Source organism: Conger conger, chromosome 14 (genome assembly GCF_963514075.1).
Source record: "Conger conger chromosome 14, fConCon1.1, whole genome shotgun sequence".
Lineage (NCBI taxonomy): Eukaryota > Metazoa > Chordata > Actinopteri > Anguilliformes > Congridae > Conger > Conger conger.
In genome coordinates this window covers 42,048,802-42,066,902 of record NC_083773.1, presented here as the reverse complement: position 1 = coordinate 42,066,902, position 18,101 = coordinate 42,048,802, and the positions used below count along the sequence as shown (strand labels likewise).

Genomic DNA, 18,101 nt, shown 5'->3' with positions numbered 1-18,101 from the left:
ATGGGAGAGTGAGGTTACATGGATTCAAAATTTTGCTGATTTGCGTCAAAATGCCAACAAATAATGGGTAAATCCACTGGGAAAGCAACAAAGTGTTACTTTCTGCAAATTGTTTGCTTTTTCAGGCAATAACATGGGCACGTTGAATCCTGGCACTATTCCCTTTCAAGTTCTCGTTGGGAAAGCGTGGCAGTGTGGTCAATTGTGAACTTCATTGTTGTTTCTTCAATGGCTCCCAACTGAAAATGGCAAAGACTGATTTTCTACAACCACGAAGGGACTCGAAGCCCCAATCTTTTGATTCGAAGTCAGACGCCTGATCCATTAGGCCACGCGATCAGAGCCCATTTGCTGGCTCATTGATGGGAGAGTGAGGTTACATGTATTCTAAATTTTGCTGATTTGCATCAAAATGCCAACAAATAATGGGTAAATCCACTGAGAAAGCAACAAAGTGTAACTTTCTGCAAATTGGTTGCTTATTCAGGCAATAACATGGGCACGTTGAATCCTGGCACTATTCCCATTCAAGTTCTCGTTGGGAAAGCGTGGCAGTGTGGTCAATTGTGAACATCATTGTTGTTTCTTCAATGGGTCCCAACTGAAAATGGCAAAGACTGATTTTCAACGACCACGAAGGTACTCGAACCCTCAATCTTCTGATCCGAAGTCAGACGCCTTATCCATTAGGTCACGCGGCCAGGGCCCATTTGCTGCCTCATTGATGGGAGAGTGAGGTTACATGGATTCAAAATTTTGCTGATTTGCGTCAAAATGCCAACAAATAATGGGTAAATCCACTGGGAAAGCAACAAAGTGTTACTTTCTGCAAATTGGTTGCTTATTCAGGCAATAACATGGGCACGTTGAATCCTGGCACTATTCCCTTTCAAGTTCTCGTTGGGAAAGCGTGGCAGTGTGGTCAATTGTGAACATCATTGTTGTTTCTTCAATGGCTCCCAACTGAAAATGGCAAAGACTGATTTTCTACGACCACGAAGGGACTCGAACCCTCAATCTTCTGATTCGAAGTCAGACACCTTATCCATTAGGCCACGCGGTCAGGGCCCGTTTGCAGTCTCGTTGATGGGAGAGTGAGGTCACATGGATTCTAAATTTTGCTGATTTGCGTCAAAATGCCAACAAATAATAGGTAAATCCACTGAGAAAGCAACAAAAAGCTACTTTCTGCATAATGGGCAATTACTAAGGGAAAAGGATGTGCACAACGAATCCTGGCACTATTCACATTCAAGTTCTCGTCGGGAAAGCGTGGCTATGTTGTCAATAGCGAACATGATTTCTGTTTCTTTAATGGCTCCCAGCTGAAAATGGCACAGTCAGATTTTGTACGACCACGAAGGGACTCGAACCCTCAATCTTCTGATCCGAAGTCAGACGCCTTATCCATTAGGCCACGCGGTCAGGGCCCATTTGCTGTCTCATTGATGGGAGAGTGAGGTCACATGGATTCAAAATTTTGCTGATTTGCGTCAAAATGCCAAAAAATAATGGGTAAATCCACTGAGAAAGCAACAAAAAGCTACTTTCTGCATAATGGGCACTTACTAAGGGAAAAGCATGTGCACAATGAATCCTGCCACTATTCACATTCAAGTTCTCGTCGGGAAAGCGTGGCAATGTGGTCAATTGTGAACATAATTGTTGTTTCTTCAATGGCTCCCAACTGAAAATGGCAAAGACTAATTGTCGACGACCACGAAGGGACTCGAACCCTCAATCTTCTGATCCGAAGTCAGACGCCTTATCCATTCGGCCACGCGGTCAGGGCCCATTTGCTGTCTCAATGATGGGAGAGTGAGGTCACATGGATTCCAAATTTTGCTGATTTGCGTCAAAATGCCAACAAATAATGGGTCAATCCACTGGGAAAGCAACAAAGTGTTACTTTCTGCAAATTGGTTGCTTATTCAGGCGATAACATGGGCACGTTGAATCCTGGCACTATTCCCTTTCAAGTTCTCGTTGGGAAAGCGTGGCAGTGTGGTCAATTGTGAACTTCATTCTTGTTTCTTCAATGGCTCCCAACTGAAAATGGCAAAGACTGATTTTCCACGACCACGAAGGGACTCGAACCCTCAATCTTCTGATTCGAAGTCAGACGCCTTATCCATTAGGCCACGCGGTCAGAGCCCATTTGCTGGCTCATTGATGGGAGAGTGAGGTTACATGCATTCTAAATTTTGCTGATTTGCATCAAAATGCCAACAAATAATGGGTAAATCCACTGGGAAAGCAACAAAGTGTTACTTTCTGCAAATTGGTTGCTTATTCAGGCAATAACATGGGCACGTTGAATCCTGGCACTATTCCCTTTCAAGTTCTCGTTGGGAAAGCGTGGCAATGTGGTCAATTGTGAACATCATTGTTGTTTCTTCAATGGGTCCCAACTGAAAATGGCAAAGACTGATTTTCAACGACCACGAAGGTACTCGAACCCTCAATCTTCTGATCCGAAGTCAGACGCCTTATCCATTAGGTCACGCGGCCAGGGCCCATTTGCTGCCTCATTGATGGGAGAGTGAGGTTACATGGATTCAAAATTTTGCTGATTTGCGTCAAAATGCCAACAAATAATGGGTAAATCCACTGGGAAAGCAACAAAGTGTTACTTTCTGCAAATTGGTTGCTTATTCAGGCAATAACATGGGCACGTTGAATCCTGGCACTATTCCCTTTCAAGTTCTCGTTGGGAAAGCGTGGCAGTGTGGTCAATTGTGAACATCATTGTTGTTTCTTCAATGGCTCCCAACTGAAAATGGCAAAGACTGATTTTCTACGACCACGAAGGGACTCGAACCCTCAATCTTCTGATTCGAAGTCAGACACCTTATCCATTAGGCCACGCGGTCAGGGCCCGTTTGCAGTCTCGTTGATGGGAGAGTGAGGTCACATGGATTCTAAATTTTGCTGATTTGCGTCAAAATGCCAACAAATAATAGGTAAATCCACTGAGAAAGCAACAAAAAGCTACTTTCTGCATAATGGGCAATTACTAAGGGAAAAGGATGTGCACAACGAATCCTGGCACTATTCACATTCAAGTTCTCGTCGGGAAAGCGTGGCTATGTTGTCAATAGCGAACATGATTTCTGTTTCTTTAATGGCTCCCAGCTGAAAATGGCACAGTCAGATTTTGTACGACCACGAAGGGACTCGAACCCTCAATCTTCTGATCCGAAGTCAGACGCCTTATCCATTAGGCCACGCGGTCAGGGCCCATTTGCTGTCTCATTGATGGGAGAGTGAGGTCACATGGATTCAAAATTTTGCTGATTTGCGTCAAAATGCCAAAAAATAATGGGTAAATCCACTGAGAAAGCAACAAAAAGCTACTTTCTGCATAATGGGCACTTACTAAGGGAAAAGCATGTGCACAATGAATCCTGCCACTATTCACATTCAAGTTCTCGTCGGGAAAGCGTGGCAATGTGGTCAATTGTGAACATAATTGTTGTTTCTTCAATGGCTCCCAACTGAAAATGGCAAAGACTAATTGTCGACGACCACGAAGGGACTCGAACCCTCAATCTTCTGATCCGAAGTCAGACGCCTTATCCATTCGGCCACGCGGTCAGGGCCCATTTGCTGTCTCAATGATGGGAGAGTGAGGTCACATGGATTCCAAATTTTGCTGATTTGCGTCAAAATGCCAACAAATAATGGGTCAATCCACTGGGAAAGCAACAAAGTGTTACTTTCTGCAAATTGGTTGCTTATTCAGGCGATAACATGGGCACGTTGAATCCTGGCACTATTCCCTTTCAAGTTCTCGTTGGGAAAGCGTGGCAGTGTGGTCAATTGTGAACTTCATTCTTGTTTCTTCAATGGCTCCCAACTGAAAATGGCAAAGACTGATTTTCCACGACCACGAAGGGACTCGAACCCTCAATCTTCTGATTCGAAGTCAGACGCCTTATCCATTAGGCCACGCGGTCAGAGCCCATTTGCTGGCTCATTGATGGGAGAGTGAGGTTACATGCATTCTAAATTTTGCTGATTTGCATCAAAATGCCAACAAATAATGGGTAAATCCACTGGGAAAGCAACAAAGTGTTACTTTCTGCAAATTGGTTGCTTATTCAGGCAATAACATGGGCACGTTGAATCCTGGCACTATTCCCATTCAAGTTCTCGTTGGGAAAGCGTGGCAGTGTGGTCAATTGTGAACATCATTGTTGTTTCTTCAATGGGTCCCAACTGAAAATGGCAAGGACTGCTTTTCAACGACCACGAAGGGACTCAAACCATCAATCTTCTGATCCGAAGTCAGACTCCTTTTCCATTAGGCCACGCGGTCAGGGCCCATTTGCTGCCTCATTGATGGGAGAGTGAGGTTACATGCATTCTAAATTTTGCTGATTTGCATCAAAATGCCAACAAATAATGGGTAAATCCACTGAGAAAGCAACAAAAAGCTACTTTCTGCATAATGGGCACTTACTAAGGGAAAAGCACGTGCACAATGAATCCTGGCACTATTCACATTCAAGTTCTCGTCGGGAAAGCGTTGCAATGTTGTCAATTGCGAACATGATTTGTGTTTCTTTAATGGCTCCAAACTGAAAATGGCACAGTCTGATTTTGTACGACCACGAAGGGACTCGCAACATCAATCTTCTGATCCGAAGTCAGACGCCTTATCCATTAGTACACGTGGTTAGGGCCCATTTGTTGGTTCATTGCTGGGAGGGTGAGGTCACATGGATTCTAAATTTTGCTGATTTGCATCAAAATGCCAACAAATAATGGGTAAATCCACTGAGAAAGCAACAAAAAGCTACTTTCTGCATAATGGGCACTTACTAAGGGAAAAGCATGTGCAGAATGAATCCTGGCACTATTCACATTCAAGTTCTCGTCGGGAAAGCGTTGCAATGTTGTCGATTGCGAACATGATTTGTGTTTCTTTAATGGCTCCCAACTGAAAATGGCACAGTCCGATTTTGTACGACCACGAAGAGACTCGAACCCTCAATCTTCTGATCCGAAGTCAGACTCCTTATCCATTAGGCCACGCAGTCATGGCCCATTTGCTGTCTCATTGATGGGAGAGTGAGGTCACATGGATTCTAAATTTTGCTGATTTGCGTCAAAATGCCAACAAATAATGGGTAAATCCACTGAGAAAGCAACAAAAAGCTACTTTCTGCATAATGGGCACTTACTAAGGGAAAAGCATGTGCACAATGAATCCTGGCACTATTCACATTCAAGTTCTCGTCGGGAAAGCGTTGCAATGTTGTCAATTGCGAACATGATTTGTGTTTCTTTAATGGCTCCCAGTAGAAAATGGCACAGTCTGATTTTGTACGACCACGAAGGGACTCGCAACATCAATCTTCTGATCCGAAGTCTGACGCCTTATCCATTAGTACACGTGGTTAGGGCCCATTTGTTGGTTCATTGCTGGGAGGGTGAGGTTAGATATCTTCTAAATTATGCTGAGTTGCGTCAAAATGCCAACAAATAATGGGTAAATCCACTGGGAAAGCAACAAAGTGTTACTTTCTGCAAATTGGTTGCTTATTCAGCCAATAACATGGGCACGTTGAATCCTGGCACTATTCCCATTCAAGTTCTCGTTGGGAAAGCGTGGCAATGTGGTCAATTGTGAACATCATTGTTGTTTCTTCAATGGCTCCCAACTGAAAATGGCAAAGACTAATTGTATACGACCACGAAAGGACTCCAACCCTCAATCTTCTGATCCGAAGTCAGACGCCTCATCCATTAGGCCACGCGGTCAGGGCCCATTCGGTGTCTCATTGATGGGAGAGTGAGGTCACATGGATTCTAAATTTTGCTGATTTGCGTCAAAATGCCAACAAATAATGGGTAAATCCACTGAGAAAGCAACAAAAAGCTACTTTCTGCATAATGGGCACTTACTAAGGGAAAAGCATGTGCAAAATGAATCCTGGCACTATTCACATTCAAGTTCTCGTCGGGAAAGCTTTGCATTGTTGTCAATTGCGAACATGATTTGTGTTTCTTTAATGGCTCCCAGCTGAAAATGGCACAGTCAGATTTTGTACGACCACGAAGGGACTCGCAACATCAATCTTCTGATCCGAAGTCTGACGCCTTATCCATTAGTACACGTGGTCAGGGCCCATTTGCTGCCTCATTGATGGGAGAGTGAGGTTACATGGATTCAAAATTTTGCTGATTTGCGTCAAAATGCCAACAAATAATGGGTAAATCCACTGGGAAAGCAACAAAGTGTTACTTTCTGCAAATTGTTTGCTTTTTCAGGCAATAACATGGGCACGTTGAATCCTGGCACTATTCCCTTTCAAGTTCTCGTTGGGAAAGCGTGGCAGTGTGGTCAATTGTGAACATCATTGTTGTTTCTTCAATGGCTCCCAACTGAAAATGGCAAAGACTGATTTTCAACGACCACGAAGGTACTCGAACCCTCAATCTTCTGATCCGAAGTCAGACGCCTTATCCATTAGGTCACGCGGTCAGGGCCCATTTGCTGCCTCATTGATGGGAGAGTGAGGTTACATGGATTCAAAATTTTGCTGATTTGCGTCAAAATGCCAACAAATAATGGGTAAATCCACTGGGAAAGCAACAAAGTGTTACTTTCTGCAAATTGGTTGCTTATTCAGGCAATAACATGGGCACGTTGAATCCTGGCACTATTCCCTTTCAAGTTCTCGTTGGGAAAGCGTGGCAGCGTGGTCAATTGTGAACTTCATTGTTGTTTCTTCAATGGCTCCCAACTGAAAATGGCAAAGACTGATTTTCTACGACCACGAAGGGACTCGAACCCTCAATCTTCTGATTCGAAGTCAGACGCCTTATCCATTAGGCCACGCGGTCAGAGCCCATTTGGTGGCTCATTGATGGGAGAGTGAGGTTACATGCATTCTAAATTTTGCTGATTTGCATCAAAATGCCAACAAATAATGGGTAAATCCACTGAGAAAGCAACAAAAAGCTACTTTCTGCATAATGGGCACTTACTAAGGGAAAAGCATGTGCACAATGAATCCTGGCACTATTCCCATTCAAGTTCTCGTTGGGAAAGCGTGGCAATGTGGTCAATTGTGAACATCATTGTTGTTTCTTCAATGGCTCCCAACTTTAAATGGCAAAGACTGATTTTGTACGACCACGAAGGGACTCGCAATATCAATCTTCTGATCCGAAGTCAGACGCCTTATCCATTACTCCACGCGGTTAGGGCCCATTTTTTGGTTAATTGCTGGGAGGGTGAGGTTAGATATCTTCTAAATCATGCTGAATTGCGTCAAAATCCCAACAAATAATGGGTAAATCCACTGAGAAAGCAACAAAAAGCTACTTTCTGCATAATGGGCACTTACTAAGGGAAAAGCATGTGCACAACGAATCCTGGCACTATTCACATTCAAGTTCTCGTCGGGAAAGCGTGGCAATGTTGTCAATTGCGAACATGATTTGTGTTTCTTTAATGGCTCCCAGCTGAAAATGGCACAGTCAGATTTTGTACGACCACGAAGGGACTCGCAACATCAATCTTCTGATCCGAAGTCTGACGCCTTATCCATTAGTACACGCGGTTAGGGCCCATTTGTTGGTTCATTGCTGGGAGGGTGAGGTTAGATATCTTCTAAATTATGCTGAGTTGCGTCAAAATGCCAACAAATAATGGGTAAATCCACTGGGAAAGCAACAAAGTGTTACTTTCTGCAAATTGGTTGCTTATTCAGGCAATAACGTGGGCACGTTGAATCCTGGCACTATTCCCATTCAAGTTCTCGTTGGGAAAGCGTGGCAATGTGGTCAATTGTGAACATCATTGTTGTTTCTTCAATGGCTCCCAACTGAAAATGGCAAAGACTAATTGTCTACGACCACGGAGGGACTCGAACCCTCAATCTTCTGATCCGAAGTCAGACGCCTTATCCATTAGGCCACGCGGTCAGGGCCCATTCGCTGTCTCATTGATGGGAGACTGAGGTTACATGGATTCAAAATTTTGCTGATTTGCGTCAAAATGCCAACAAATAATGGATAAATCCACTGAGAAAGCAACAAAAGGCTACTTTCTGCATAATGGGCACTTACAAAGGGAAAAGCATGTGCACATTGAATCCTGGCACTATTCACATTCAAGTTCTCGTTGGGAAAGCGTGGCAATGTGGTCAATTGTGAACATCATTGTTGTTTCTTCAATGGCTCCCAACTGAAAATGGCAAAGACTGATTTTGTACGACCACGAAGGGACTCGCAACATCAATCTTCTGATCTGAAGTCAGACGCCTTGTCCATTACTCCACGCGGTTAGGGCCCATTTGTTGGTTCATTGCTGGGAGGGTGAGGTTAGATATCTTCTAAATCATGGTGAATTGCGTCAAAATCCCAACAAATAATGGGTAAATACACTGGGAAAGCAACAAAGTGTTACTTTCTGCATAATGGGCACTTACAAAGGGAAAAGCATGTGCACATTGAATCCTGGCACTATTCACATTCAAGTTCTCGTTGGGAAAGCGTGGCAATGTGGTCAATTGTGAACATCATTGTTGTTTCTTCAATGGCTCCCAACTGAAAATGGCAAAGACTGATTTTGTACGACCACGAAGGGACTCGCAACATCAATCTTTTGATCTGAAGTCAGACGCCTTGTCCATTACTCCACGCGGTTAGGGCCCATTTGTTGGTTCATTGCTGGGAGGGTGAGGTTAGATATCTTCTAAATCATGGTGAATTGCGTCAAAATCCCAACAAATAATGGGTAAATACACTGGGAAAGCAACAAAGTGTTACTTTCTGCAAATTGGTTGCTTATTCAGGCAATAACATGGGCACGTTGTATCCTCGCATTATTCCCATTCAAATTCTCGTTGGGAAATCGTGGCAATGTGGTCAATTGTGAACATCATTGTTGTTTCTTCCATGGCTCCCAACTGAAAATGGCAAAGACTGATTTTGTACGACCACGATGGGACTCGAACCCTCATTCTTCTGATCCGAAGTCAGACGCCTTATCCATTAGGCCACGCGGTCAGGGCCCATTTGCTGTCTCATTGATGGGAGAGTGAGGTTACATGGATTCAAAATTTTGCTGATTTGCGTCAAAATGCCAACAAATAATGGGTAAATCCACTGAGAAAGCAACAAAAAGCTACTTTCTGCATAATGGGCACTTACTAAGGGAAAAGCATGTGCACAACGAATCCTGGCACTATTCACATTCAAGTTCTCGTCGGGAAAGCGTGGCAATGTTGTCAATTGCGAACATGATTTGTTTTTCTTTAATGGCTCCCAGCTGAAAATGGCACAGTCAGATTTTTTACGACCACGAAGGGACTCGCAACATCAATCTTCTGATCCGAAGTCAGACGCCTTCTCCATTAGTACACGCGGTTAGGGCCCATTTGTTGGTTCATTGCTGGGAGGGTGAGGTTAGATATCTTCTAAATTATGCTGAGTTGCGTCAAAATGCCAACAAATAATGGGTAAATCCACTGGGAAAGCAACAAAGTGTTACTTTCTGCAAATTGGTTGCTTATTCAGGCAATAACATGGGCACGTTGAATCCTGGCACTATTCCCATTCAAGTTCTCGTTGGGAAAGCGTGGCAATGTGGTCAATTGTGAACATCATTGTTGTTTCTTCAATGGCTACCAACTGAAAATGGCAAAGACTACTTCTCTACGACCACGAAGGGACTCGAACCCTCAATCTTCTGATCCGAAGTCAGACGCCTTATCCATTAGGCCACGCGGTCAGGGCCCGTTTTCTGTCTCATTGATGGGAGAGTGAGGTCACATGGATTCTACATTTTGCTGATTTGCGTCCAAATGCCAACAAATAATGGGTAAATCCACTGAGAAAGCAACAAAAAGCTACTTTCTGCACAATGGGCAGTTACTAAGGGAAAAGCATGTGCACAATGAATCCTGGCACTATTCACATTCAAGTTCTCGTCGGGAAAGCGTTGCAATGTTGTCAATTGCGAACATGATTTGTGTTTCTTTTATGGCTCCCAGCAGAAAATGGCACAGTCAGATTTTGTACAACCACGAAGGGACTCGCAACATCAATCTTCTGATCCGAAGTCTGACGCCTTATCCATTAATACACGTGGTTAGGGCCCATTTGTTGGTTCATTGCTGGGAGGGTGAGGTTAGATATCTTCTAAATTATGCTGAGTTGCGTCAAATAATCGGTAAATAATGGGTAAATCCACTGAGAAAGCAACAAAAAGCTACTTTCTGCATAATGGGCACTTACTCAGGGAAAAGCATGTGCACAACGAATCCTGGCACTATTCACATTCAAGTTCTCGTCGGGAAAGCGTTGCAATGTCGTCAATTGCGAACATGATTTGTGTTTCTTTAATGGCTCCCAGCTGAAAATGGCACAGTCGGATTTTGTACGACCACGAAGGGACTCGAACCCTCAATCTTCTGATCCGAAGTCAGACACCTTATCCATTAGGCCACGCGGTCAGGGCCCATTTGCAGTCTCATTGATGGGAGAGTGAGGTCACATGGATTCTAAATTTTGCTGATTTGCGTCAAAATGCCAACAAATAATGGGTAAATCCACTGAGAAAGCAACAAAAAACTACTTTCTGCATAATGGGCACTTACTAAGGGAAAAGCATGTGCACAATGAATCCTGGCACTATTCACATTCAAGTACTCGTCGGGAAAGCGTTGCAATGTTGTCAATTGCGAACATGATTTGTGTTTCTTTAATGGCTCCCAGCAGAAAACAGCACAGTCAGATTTTGTACGACCACGAAGGGACTCGAACCCTCAATCTTCTGATCAGAAGTCAGACGCCTTATCCATTAGGCCACGCGGTCAGGGCCTATTTGCGGTCTCATTGATGGGAGAGTGAGGTCACATGGATTCTAAATTTTGCTGATTTGCGTCAAAATGCCAACAAATAATGGGTAAATCCACTGAGAAAGCAACAAAAAGCTACTTTCTGCATAATGGGCACTTACTAAGGGAAAAGCATGTACTCAATGAATCCTGGCACTATTCCCATTCAAGTTCTCGTTGGGAAAGCGTGGCAGTGTGGTCAATTGTGAACATCATTGTTGTTTCTTCAATGGCTCCCAACTGAAAATGGCAAAGGCTAATTGTCGACGACCACGAAGGGACTCGAACCCTCAATCTTCTGATCCGAAGTCAGACGCCTTATCCATTCGGCCACGCGGTCAGGGCCCATTTGCTGGCTTAATGATGGGAGAGTGAGGTTACATGGATTCAAAATTTTGCTGATTTGCGTCAAAATGCCAAAAAATAATGGGTCAATCCACTGGGAAAGCAACAAAGTGTTTCTTTCTGCAAATTGGTTGCTTATTCAGGCAATAACATGGGCACGTTGAATCCTGGCACTATTCCCATTCAAGTTCTCGTTGGGAAAGCGTGGCAGTGTGGTCAATTGTGAACTTCATTGTTGTTTCTTCAATGGCTCCCAACTGAAAATGGCAAAGACTGATTTTCTACGACCACGAAGGGACTCGAACCCTCAATCTTCTGATTCGAAGTCAGACGCTTTATCCATTAGGCCACGCGGTCAGGGCCCATTTGCAGTCTCGTTGATGGGAGAGTGAGGTCACATGGATTCTAAATTTTGCTGATTTGCATCAAAATGCCAACAAATAATGGGTAAATCCACTGCGAAAGCAACAAAGTGTTACTTTCTGCAAATTGGTTGCTTATTCAGGCAATAACATGGGCACGTTGAATCCTGGCACTATTCCCATTCAAGTTCTCGTTGGGAAAGCGTGGCAGTGTGGTCAATTGTGAACATCATTGTTGTTTCTTCAATGGGTCCCAACTGAAAATGGCAAGGACTGCTTTTCAACGACCACGAAGAGACTCGAACCATCAATCTTCTGATCCGAAGTCAGACTCCTTTTCCATTAGGCCACGCGGTCAGGGCCCATTTGCTGCCTCATTGATGGGAGAGTGAGGTTACATGGATTCAAAATTTTGCTGATTTGCGTCAAAATGCCAACAAATAATGGGTAAATCCACTGGGAAAGCAACAAAGTGTTTCTTTCTGCAAATTGGTTGCTTATTCAGGCAATAACATTGGCACGTTGAATCCTGGCACTATTCCCATTCAAGTTCTCGTTGGGAAAGCGTGGCAGTGTGGTCAATTGTGAACTTCATTGTTGTTTCTTCAATGGCTCCCAACTGAAAATGGCAAAGACTGATTTTCTACGACCACGAAGGGACTCAAACCCTCAATCTTCTGATTCGAAGTCAGACGCCTTATCCATTAGGCCACGCGGTCAGAGCCCACTTGGTGGCTCATTGATGGGAGAGTGAGGTTACATGCATTCTAAATTTTGCTGATTTGCATCAAAATGCCAACAAATAATGGGTAAATCCACTGAGAAAGCAACAAAAAGCTACTTTCTGCATAATGGGCACTTACTAAGGGAAAAGCATGTGCAAAATGAATCCTGGCACTATTCACATTCAAGTTCTCATCGGGAAAGCGTTGCAATGTTGTCGATTGCTAACATGATTTGTGTTTCTTTAATGGCTCCCAACTGAAAATGGCACAGTCCGATTTTGTACGACCACGAAGGGACTCGAACCCTCAATCTTCTGATCTGAAGTCAGACTCCTTATCCATTAGGCCACGCGGTCATGGCCCATTTGCTGTCTCATTGATGGGAGAGTGAGGTCATATGGATTCTAAATTTTGCTGATTTGCGTCAAAATGCCAACAAATAATGGGTAAATCCAATGAGAAAGCAACAAAAAGCTACTTTCTGCATAATGGGCACTTACTAAGGGAAAAGCATGTGCACAATGAATCCTGGCACTATTCACATTCAAGTTCTCGTCGGGAAAGCGTTGCAATGTTGTCAATTGCGAACATGATTTGTGTTTCTTTAATGGCTCCCAGCAGAAAATGGCACAGTCTGATTTTGTACGACCACGAAGGGACTCGCAACATCAATCTTCTGATCCGAAGTCTGACGCCTTATCCATTAGTACACGTGGTTAGGGCCCATTTGTTGGTTCATTGCTGGGAGGGTGAGGTTAGATATCTTCTAAATTATGCTGAGTTGCGTCAAAATGCCAACAAATAATGGGTAAATCCACTGGGAAAGCAACAAAGTGTTACTTTCTGCAAATTGGTTGCTTATTCAGGCAATAACATGGGCACGTTGAATCCTGGCACTATTCCCATTCAAGTTCTCGTTGGGAAAGCGTGGCAATGTGGTCAATTGTGAACATCATTGTTGTTTCTTCAATGGCTCCCAACTGAAAATGGCAAAGACTAATTGTCTACGACCACGAAAGGACTCCAACCCTCAATCTTCTGATCCGAAGTCAGACGCCTCATCCATTAGGCCACGCGGTCAGGGCCCATTCGGTGTCTCATTGATGGGAGAGTGAGGTCACATGGATTCTAAATTTTGCTGATTTGCGTCAAAATGCCAACAAATAATGGGTAAATCCACTGAGAAAGCAACAAAAAGCTACTTTCTGCATAATGGGCACTTACTAAGGGAAAAGCATGTGCAAAATGAATCCTGGCACTATTCACATTCAAGTTCTCGTCGGGAAAGCTTTGCATTGTTGTCAATTGCGAACATGATTTGTGTTTCTTTAATGGCTCCCAGCTGAAAATGGCACAGTCAGATTTTGTACGACCACGAAGGGACTCGCAACATCAATCTTCTGATCCGAAGTCTGACGCCTTATCCATTAGTACACGTGGTTAGGGCCCATTTGTTGGTTCATTGCTGGGAGGGTGAGGTTAGATATCTTCTAAATTATGCTGAGTTGCGTCAAAATGCCAACAAATAATGGGTAAATCCACTGGGAAAGCAACAAAGTGTTACTTTCTGCAAATTGTTTGCTTTTTCAGGCAATAACATGGGCACGTTGAATCCTGGCACTATTCCCTTTCAAGTTCTCGTTGGGAAAGCGTGGCAATGTGGTCAATTGTGAACATCATTGTTGTTTCTTCAATGGGTCCCAACTGAAAATGGCAAAGACTGATTTTCAACGACCACGAAGGTACTCGAACCCTCAATCTTCTGATCCGAAGTCAGACGCCTTATCCATTAGGTCACGCGGTCAGGGCCCATTTGCTGCCTCATTGATGGGAGAGTGAGGTTACATGGATTCTAAATTTTGCTGATTTGCGTCAAAATGCCAACAAATAATGGGTAAATCCACTGGGAAAGCAACAAAGTGTTACTTTCTGCAAATTGGTTGCTTATTCAGGCAATAACATGGGCACGTTGAATCCTGGCACTATTCCCTTTCAAGTTCTCGTTGGGAAAGCGTGGCAGCGTGGTCAATTGTGAACTTCATTGTTGTTTCTTCAATGGCTCCCAACTGAAAATGGCAAAGACTGATTTTCTACGACCACGAAGGGACTCGAACCCTCAATCTTCTGATTCGAAGTCAGACGCCTTATCCATTAGGCCACGCGGTCAGAGCCCATTTGGTGGCTCATTGATGGGAGAGTGAGGTTACATGCATTCTAAATTTTGCTGATTTGCATCAAAATGCCAACAAATAATGGGTAAATCCACTGAGAAAGCAACAAAAAGCTACTTTCTGCATAATGGGCACTTACTAAGGGAAAAGCATGTGCACAATGAATCCTGGCACTATTCCCATTCAAGTTCTCGTTGGGAAAGCGTGGCAATGTGGTCAATTGTGAACATCATTGTTGTTTCTTCAATGGCTCCCAACTTTAAATGGCAAAGACTGATTTTGTACGACCACGAAGGGACTCGCAACATCAATCTTCTGATCTGAAGTCAGACGCCTTATCCATTACTCCACGCCGTTAGGGCCCATTTTTTGGTTCATTGCTGGGAGGGTGAGGTTAGATATCTTCTAAATCATGCTGAATTGCGTCAAAATGCCAACAAATAATGGGTAAATACACTGGGAAAGCAACAAAGTGTAACTTTCTGCAAATTGGTTGCTTATTCAGGCAATAACATGGGCACGTTGAATCCTGGCACTATTCCCATTCAAGTTCTCGTTGGGAAAGCGTGGCAATGTGGTCAATTGTGAACATCATTGTTGTTTCTTCAATGGCTCTCAACTGAAAATGGCAAAGACTGATTCGGTACGATCACAAAGGGACTCGAACCCTCAATCTTCTGATCCGAAGTCAGACGCCTTATCCATTAGGCCATGCAGTCAGGGCCCGTTTGCCGACTCATTGATGGGAGAGTGAGGTTACATGGATTCTAAATTTTGCTGATTTGCGTCAAAATGCCAACAAATAATGGGTAAATCCACTGAGAAAGCAACAAAAGGCTACTTTCTCCATAATGGGCACTTACTAAGGGAAAAGCATGTGCACAATGAATCCTGGCACAATTCACATTCAAGTTCTCGTCGGGAAAGCGTGGCAATGTTGTCAATTGCGAACATGATTTGTGTTTCTTTAATGGCTCCCAGCTGAAAATGGCACAGTCAGATTTTGTACGACCACGAAGGGACTCGCAACATCAATCTTCTGATCCGAAGTCTGACGCCTTATCCATTAGTACACGTGGTTAGGGCCCATTTGTTGGTTCATTGCTGGGAGGGTGAGGTTAGATATCTTCTAAATTATGCTGAGTTGCGTCAAAATGCCAACAAATAATGGGTAAATCCACTGGGAAAGCAACAAAGTGTTACTTTCTGCAAATTGGTTGCTTATTCAGGCAATAACATGGGCACGTTGAATCCTGGCACTATTCCCATTCAAGTTCTCGTTGGGAAAGCGTGGCAGTGTGGTCAATTGTGAACATCATTGTTCTTTCTTCAATGGGTCCTAACTGAAAATGGCAAAGACTGATTTTCAACGACCACGAAGGGACTCGAACCCTCAATCTACTGATCCGAAGTCAGACGCCTTATCCACTAGGCCACGCGGTCAGAGCCCATTTGGTGGCTCTTTGATGGGAGAGTGAGGTTACATGCATTCTAAATTTTGCTGATTTGCATCAAAATGCCAACAAATAATGGGTAAATCCACTGAGAAAGCAACAAAAGGCTACTTTCTGCACAATGGGCACTTATTCAGGCAATAACATGGGCACGTTGAATCCTGGCACTATTCCCATTCAAGTTCTCGTTGGGAAAGCGTGGCAATGTGGTCAATTGCGAACATCATTGTTGTTTCTTCAATGGCTCCCAACTGAAAATGGCAAAGACTGATTTTCTACGACCACGAAGGGACTCGAACCCTCAATCTTCTGATCCGAAGCCAGACACCTTATCCATTAGGCAACGGGGTCAGGGCCCGTTTCCTTGCTCATTGATGGGAGAGTGAGGTTACATGTATTCTAAATTTTGCTGATTTGCATCAAAATGCCAACAAATAATGGGTAAATCTACTTAGAAAGCAACAAAAGGCTACTTTCTGCACAATGGGCACTTATTCAGGCAATAACATGGGCACGTTGAATCCTGGCACAAATCACATTCAAGTTCTTGTTGGGAAAGCGTGGCAATTTGGTCAATTGTGAATATCATTGTTGTTTCTTCAATGGCTCCCAACTGAAAATGGCAAATACTGATTTTGTACGACCACGAAGGGACTCGCAACATCAATCTTCTGATCCGAAGTCAGACGCCTTATCCATTAGTACACGCGGTTAGGGCCCATTTGTTGGTTCATTGCTGGGAGGGTGAGGTTAGATATCTTCTAAATTATGCTGAGTTGCGTCAAAATGCCAACAAATAATGGGTAAATCCACTGGGAAAGCAACAAAGTGTTACTTTCTGCAAATTGGTTGCTTATTCAGGCAATAATATGGGCACGTTGAATCCTGGCACTATTCCCATTCAAGTTCTCGTTGGGAAAGCGTGGCAATGTGGTCAATTGTGAACAACATTGTTGTTTCTCCAATGGCTCCCAACTGAAAATGGCAAAGATTGATTTTGGACGACCACGAAGGGACTCGAACCCCCAATCTTCTGATCCGAAGTCAGACGCCTTATCCATTAGGCCACGCGGTCAGGGCCCTTTTGCTTGCTCATTGATGGGAGAGTGAGGTTATATGTATTCTAAATTATTCTGAATTGCATCAAAATGCCAACAAATAATGGGTAAATCCACTGGGAAAGCAACAAAGGGTTACTTTCTGCACATTGGTTGCTTATTCAGGCAACAACATAGGCATGTTGAATCCTGGCACTATTCCCATTGAAGTTCTGGTTGGGAAAGCGTGGCAATGTTGTCAATTGCCAACATCGATTGTGTTTCTTCAATGGCTCCCAACTGAAAATGTTTTTCTTTGTTTAGTACAACAATGACTGTAATTCCGGGCACACAGTATAATTAGTACAGGTGTCTTGGTTACTTTCATACATTTCATAACTGATGTTACTTTGATTTCTCCAGGTGATCAGCATGTGGAGGCGTATATATTTTCTCCCAGGTAGGCTACAGATGTACTTCCGAAGAGGTCTGTGAAGTCCTTGGCAAAATCAGAACAATACCAGTTCTTCAGGAGACCCAGCAGTTGTGGCAGCATCTGACTGTCGGGAGATGGGCTGTGTGCGTGCCAGTTGTCACCTTCCCTCCTGCCCTGGTTATTTCACCTGCCCCAGTCCCAAGCCCAGTCTCCTTTAATACCTGTGCATATCAGCCTTGCTAATATTGTTACAAACAACAATATATAGTTATTCATTTAGATATTTGTTGCTGTTGTTGTGTTTCTATGTTCATAAGAACTGTAAAATGCAATGCCCTCCGTAATGCTTGGGACAAAAACATTAATTCAGCTCAGTACACCACAATTTTATATTCATAACCAAAGATTCAAAGTTTTTTATTAAAGGGTATTTTTATACATTCTGGTTTTACCATGTAGACATGACAGCACTTTTTATACATAATCCCCCATTTCAGTGCACCATAATGTTTGGGACATATTTATGTGATGTAAATTATAGTCATGTTTACTGCATATTTTTTTATGCATGACTTGTCTGTGACCCACTGAGACATTACTGTAGTCTTCTGTGGACAGTAGTCTCTGACACATCCACCCCTGCCTCCTGAAGAGTGTTACTGATCGGTCGGTTAAGTGTTTGGGGATTTTTCTTCATTATGATGAGAATTCT

The 18,101-nt window shown here is 43.5% G+C and overlaps 21 non-coding genes across 21 annotated transcripts; all 21 read right to left on the bottom strand.

The window, feature by feature from the left end:
- Positions 1–990: 990 nt before the first annotated feature.
- Positions 991–1,063, bottom strand: trnar-ucg (transfer RNA arginine (anticodon UCG)). Its single transcript has one exon. It is a non-coding gene; the product is annotated as a tRNA-Arg (tRNA).
- A 289-nt stretch (positions 1,064–1,352) lies between these two features.
- trnar-ucg (transfer RNA arginine (anticodon UCG)) lies at positions 1,353–1,425 on the bottom strand. Its single transcript has one exon. It is a non-coding gene; the product is annotated as a tRNA-Arg (tRNA).
- Positions 1,426–1,714: 289 nt separating this feature from the next.
- trnar-ucg (transfer RNA arginine (anticodon UCG)) lies at positions 1,715–1,787 on the bottom strand. The gene has a single exon. It is a non-coding gene; the product is annotated as a tRNA-Arg (tRNA).
- A 289-nt stretch (positions 1,788–2,076) lies between these two features.
- trnar-ucg (transfer RNA arginine (anticodon UCG)) lies at positions 2,077–2,149 on the bottom strand. The gene has a single exon. It is a non-coding gene; the product is annotated as a tRNA-Arg (tRNA).
- Positions 2,150–2,800: 651 nt separating this feature from the next.
- Positions 2,801–2,873, bottom strand: trnar-ucg (transfer RNA arginine (anticodon UCG)). The gene has a single exon. It is a non-coding gene; the product is annotated as a tRNA-Arg (tRNA).
- A 289-nt stretch (positions 2,874–3,162) lies between these two features.
- Positions 3,163–3,235, bottom strand: trnar-ucg (transfer RNA arginine (anticodon UCG)). The gene has a single exon. It is a non-coding gene; the product is annotated as a tRNA-Arg (tRNA).
- A 289-nt stretch (positions 3,236–3,524) lies between these two features.
- On the bottom strand, positions 3,525–3,597 carry trnar-ucg (transfer RNA arginine (anticodon UCG)). The gene has a single exon. It is a non-coding gene; the product is annotated as a tRNA-Arg (tRNA).
- A 289-nt stretch (positions 3,598–3,886) lies between these two features.
- Positions 3,887–3,959, bottom strand: trnar-ucg (transfer RNA arginine (anticodon UCG)). Its single transcript has one exon. It is a non-coding gene; the product is annotated as a tRNA-Arg (tRNA).
- A 2,823-nt stretch (positions 3,960–6,782) lies between these two features.
- On the bottom strand, positions 6,783–6,855 carry trnar-ucg (transfer RNA arginine (anticodon UCG)). Its single transcript has one exon. It is a non-coding gene; the product is annotated as a tRNA-Arg (tRNA).
- A 1,013-nt stretch (positions 6,856–7,868) lies between these two features.
- On the bottom strand, positions 7,869–7,941 carry trnar-ucg (transfer RNA arginine (anticodon UCG)). Its single transcript has one exon. It is a non-coding gene; the product is annotated as a tRNA-Arg (tRNA).
- A 1,013-nt stretch (positions 7,942–8,954) lies between these two features.
- trnar-ucg (transfer RNA arginine (anticodon UCG)) lies at positions 8,955–9,027 on the bottom strand. Its single transcript has one exon. It is a non-coding gene; the product is annotated as a tRNA-Arg (tRNA).
- A 651-nt stretch (positions 9,028–9,678) lies between these two features.
- trnar-ucg (transfer RNA arginine (anticodon UCG)) lies at positions 9,679–9,751 on the bottom strand. The gene has a single exon. It is a non-coding gene; the product is annotated as a tRNA-Arg (tRNA).
- Positions 9,752–10,402: 651 nt separating this feature from the next.
- On the bottom strand, positions 10,403–10,475 carry trnar-ucg (transfer RNA arginine (anticodon UCG)). Its single transcript has one exon. It is a non-coding gene; the product is annotated as a tRNA-Arg (tRNA).
- Positions 10,476–10,764: 289 nt separating this feature from the next.
- On the bottom strand, positions 10,765–10,837 carry trnar-ucu (transfer RNA arginine (anticodon UCU)). The gene has a single exon. It is a non-coding gene; the product is annotated as a tRNA-Arg (tRNA).
- A 289-nt stretch (positions 10,838–11,126) lies between these two features.
- trnar-ucg (transfer RNA arginine (anticodon UCG)) lies at positions 11,127–11,199 on the bottom strand. Its single transcript has one exon. It is a non-coding gene; the product is annotated as a tRNA-Arg (tRNA).
- A 289-nt stretch (positions 11,200–11,488) lies between these two features.
- trnar-ucg (transfer RNA arginine (anticodon UCG)) lies at positions 11,489–11,561 on the bottom strand. The gene has a single exon. It is a non-coding gene; the product is annotated as a tRNA-Arg (tRNA).
- Positions 11,562–12,212: 651 nt separating this feature from the next.
- On the bottom strand, positions 12,213–12,285 carry trnar-ucg (transfer RNA arginine (anticodon UCG)). Its single transcript has one exon. It is a non-coding gene; the product is annotated as a tRNA-Arg (tRNA).
- Positions 12,286–14,384: 2,099 nt separating this feature from the next.
- Positions 14,385–14,457, bottom strand: trnar-ucg (transfer RNA arginine (anticodon UCG)). Its single transcript has one exon. It is a non-coding gene; the product is annotated as a tRNA-Arg (tRNA).
- Positions 14,458–15,108: 651 nt separating this feature from the next.
- On the bottom strand, positions 15,109–15,181 carry trnar-ucg (transfer RNA arginine (anticodon UCG)). The gene has a single exon. It is a non-coding gene; the product is annotated as a tRNA-Arg (tRNA).
- Positions 15,182–15,832: 651 nt separating this feature from the next.
- Positions 15,833–15,905, bottom strand: trnar-ucg (transfer RNA arginine (anticodon UCG)). The gene has a single exon. It is a non-coding gene; the product is annotated as a tRNA-Arg (tRNA).
- A 1,013-nt stretch (positions 15,906–16,918) lies between these two features.
- Positions 16,919–16,991, bottom strand: trnar-ucg (transfer RNA arginine (anticodon UCG)). The gene has a single exon. It is a non-coding gene; the product is annotated as a tRNA-Arg (tRNA).
- Positions 16,992–18,101: the final 1,110 nt, after the last annotated feature.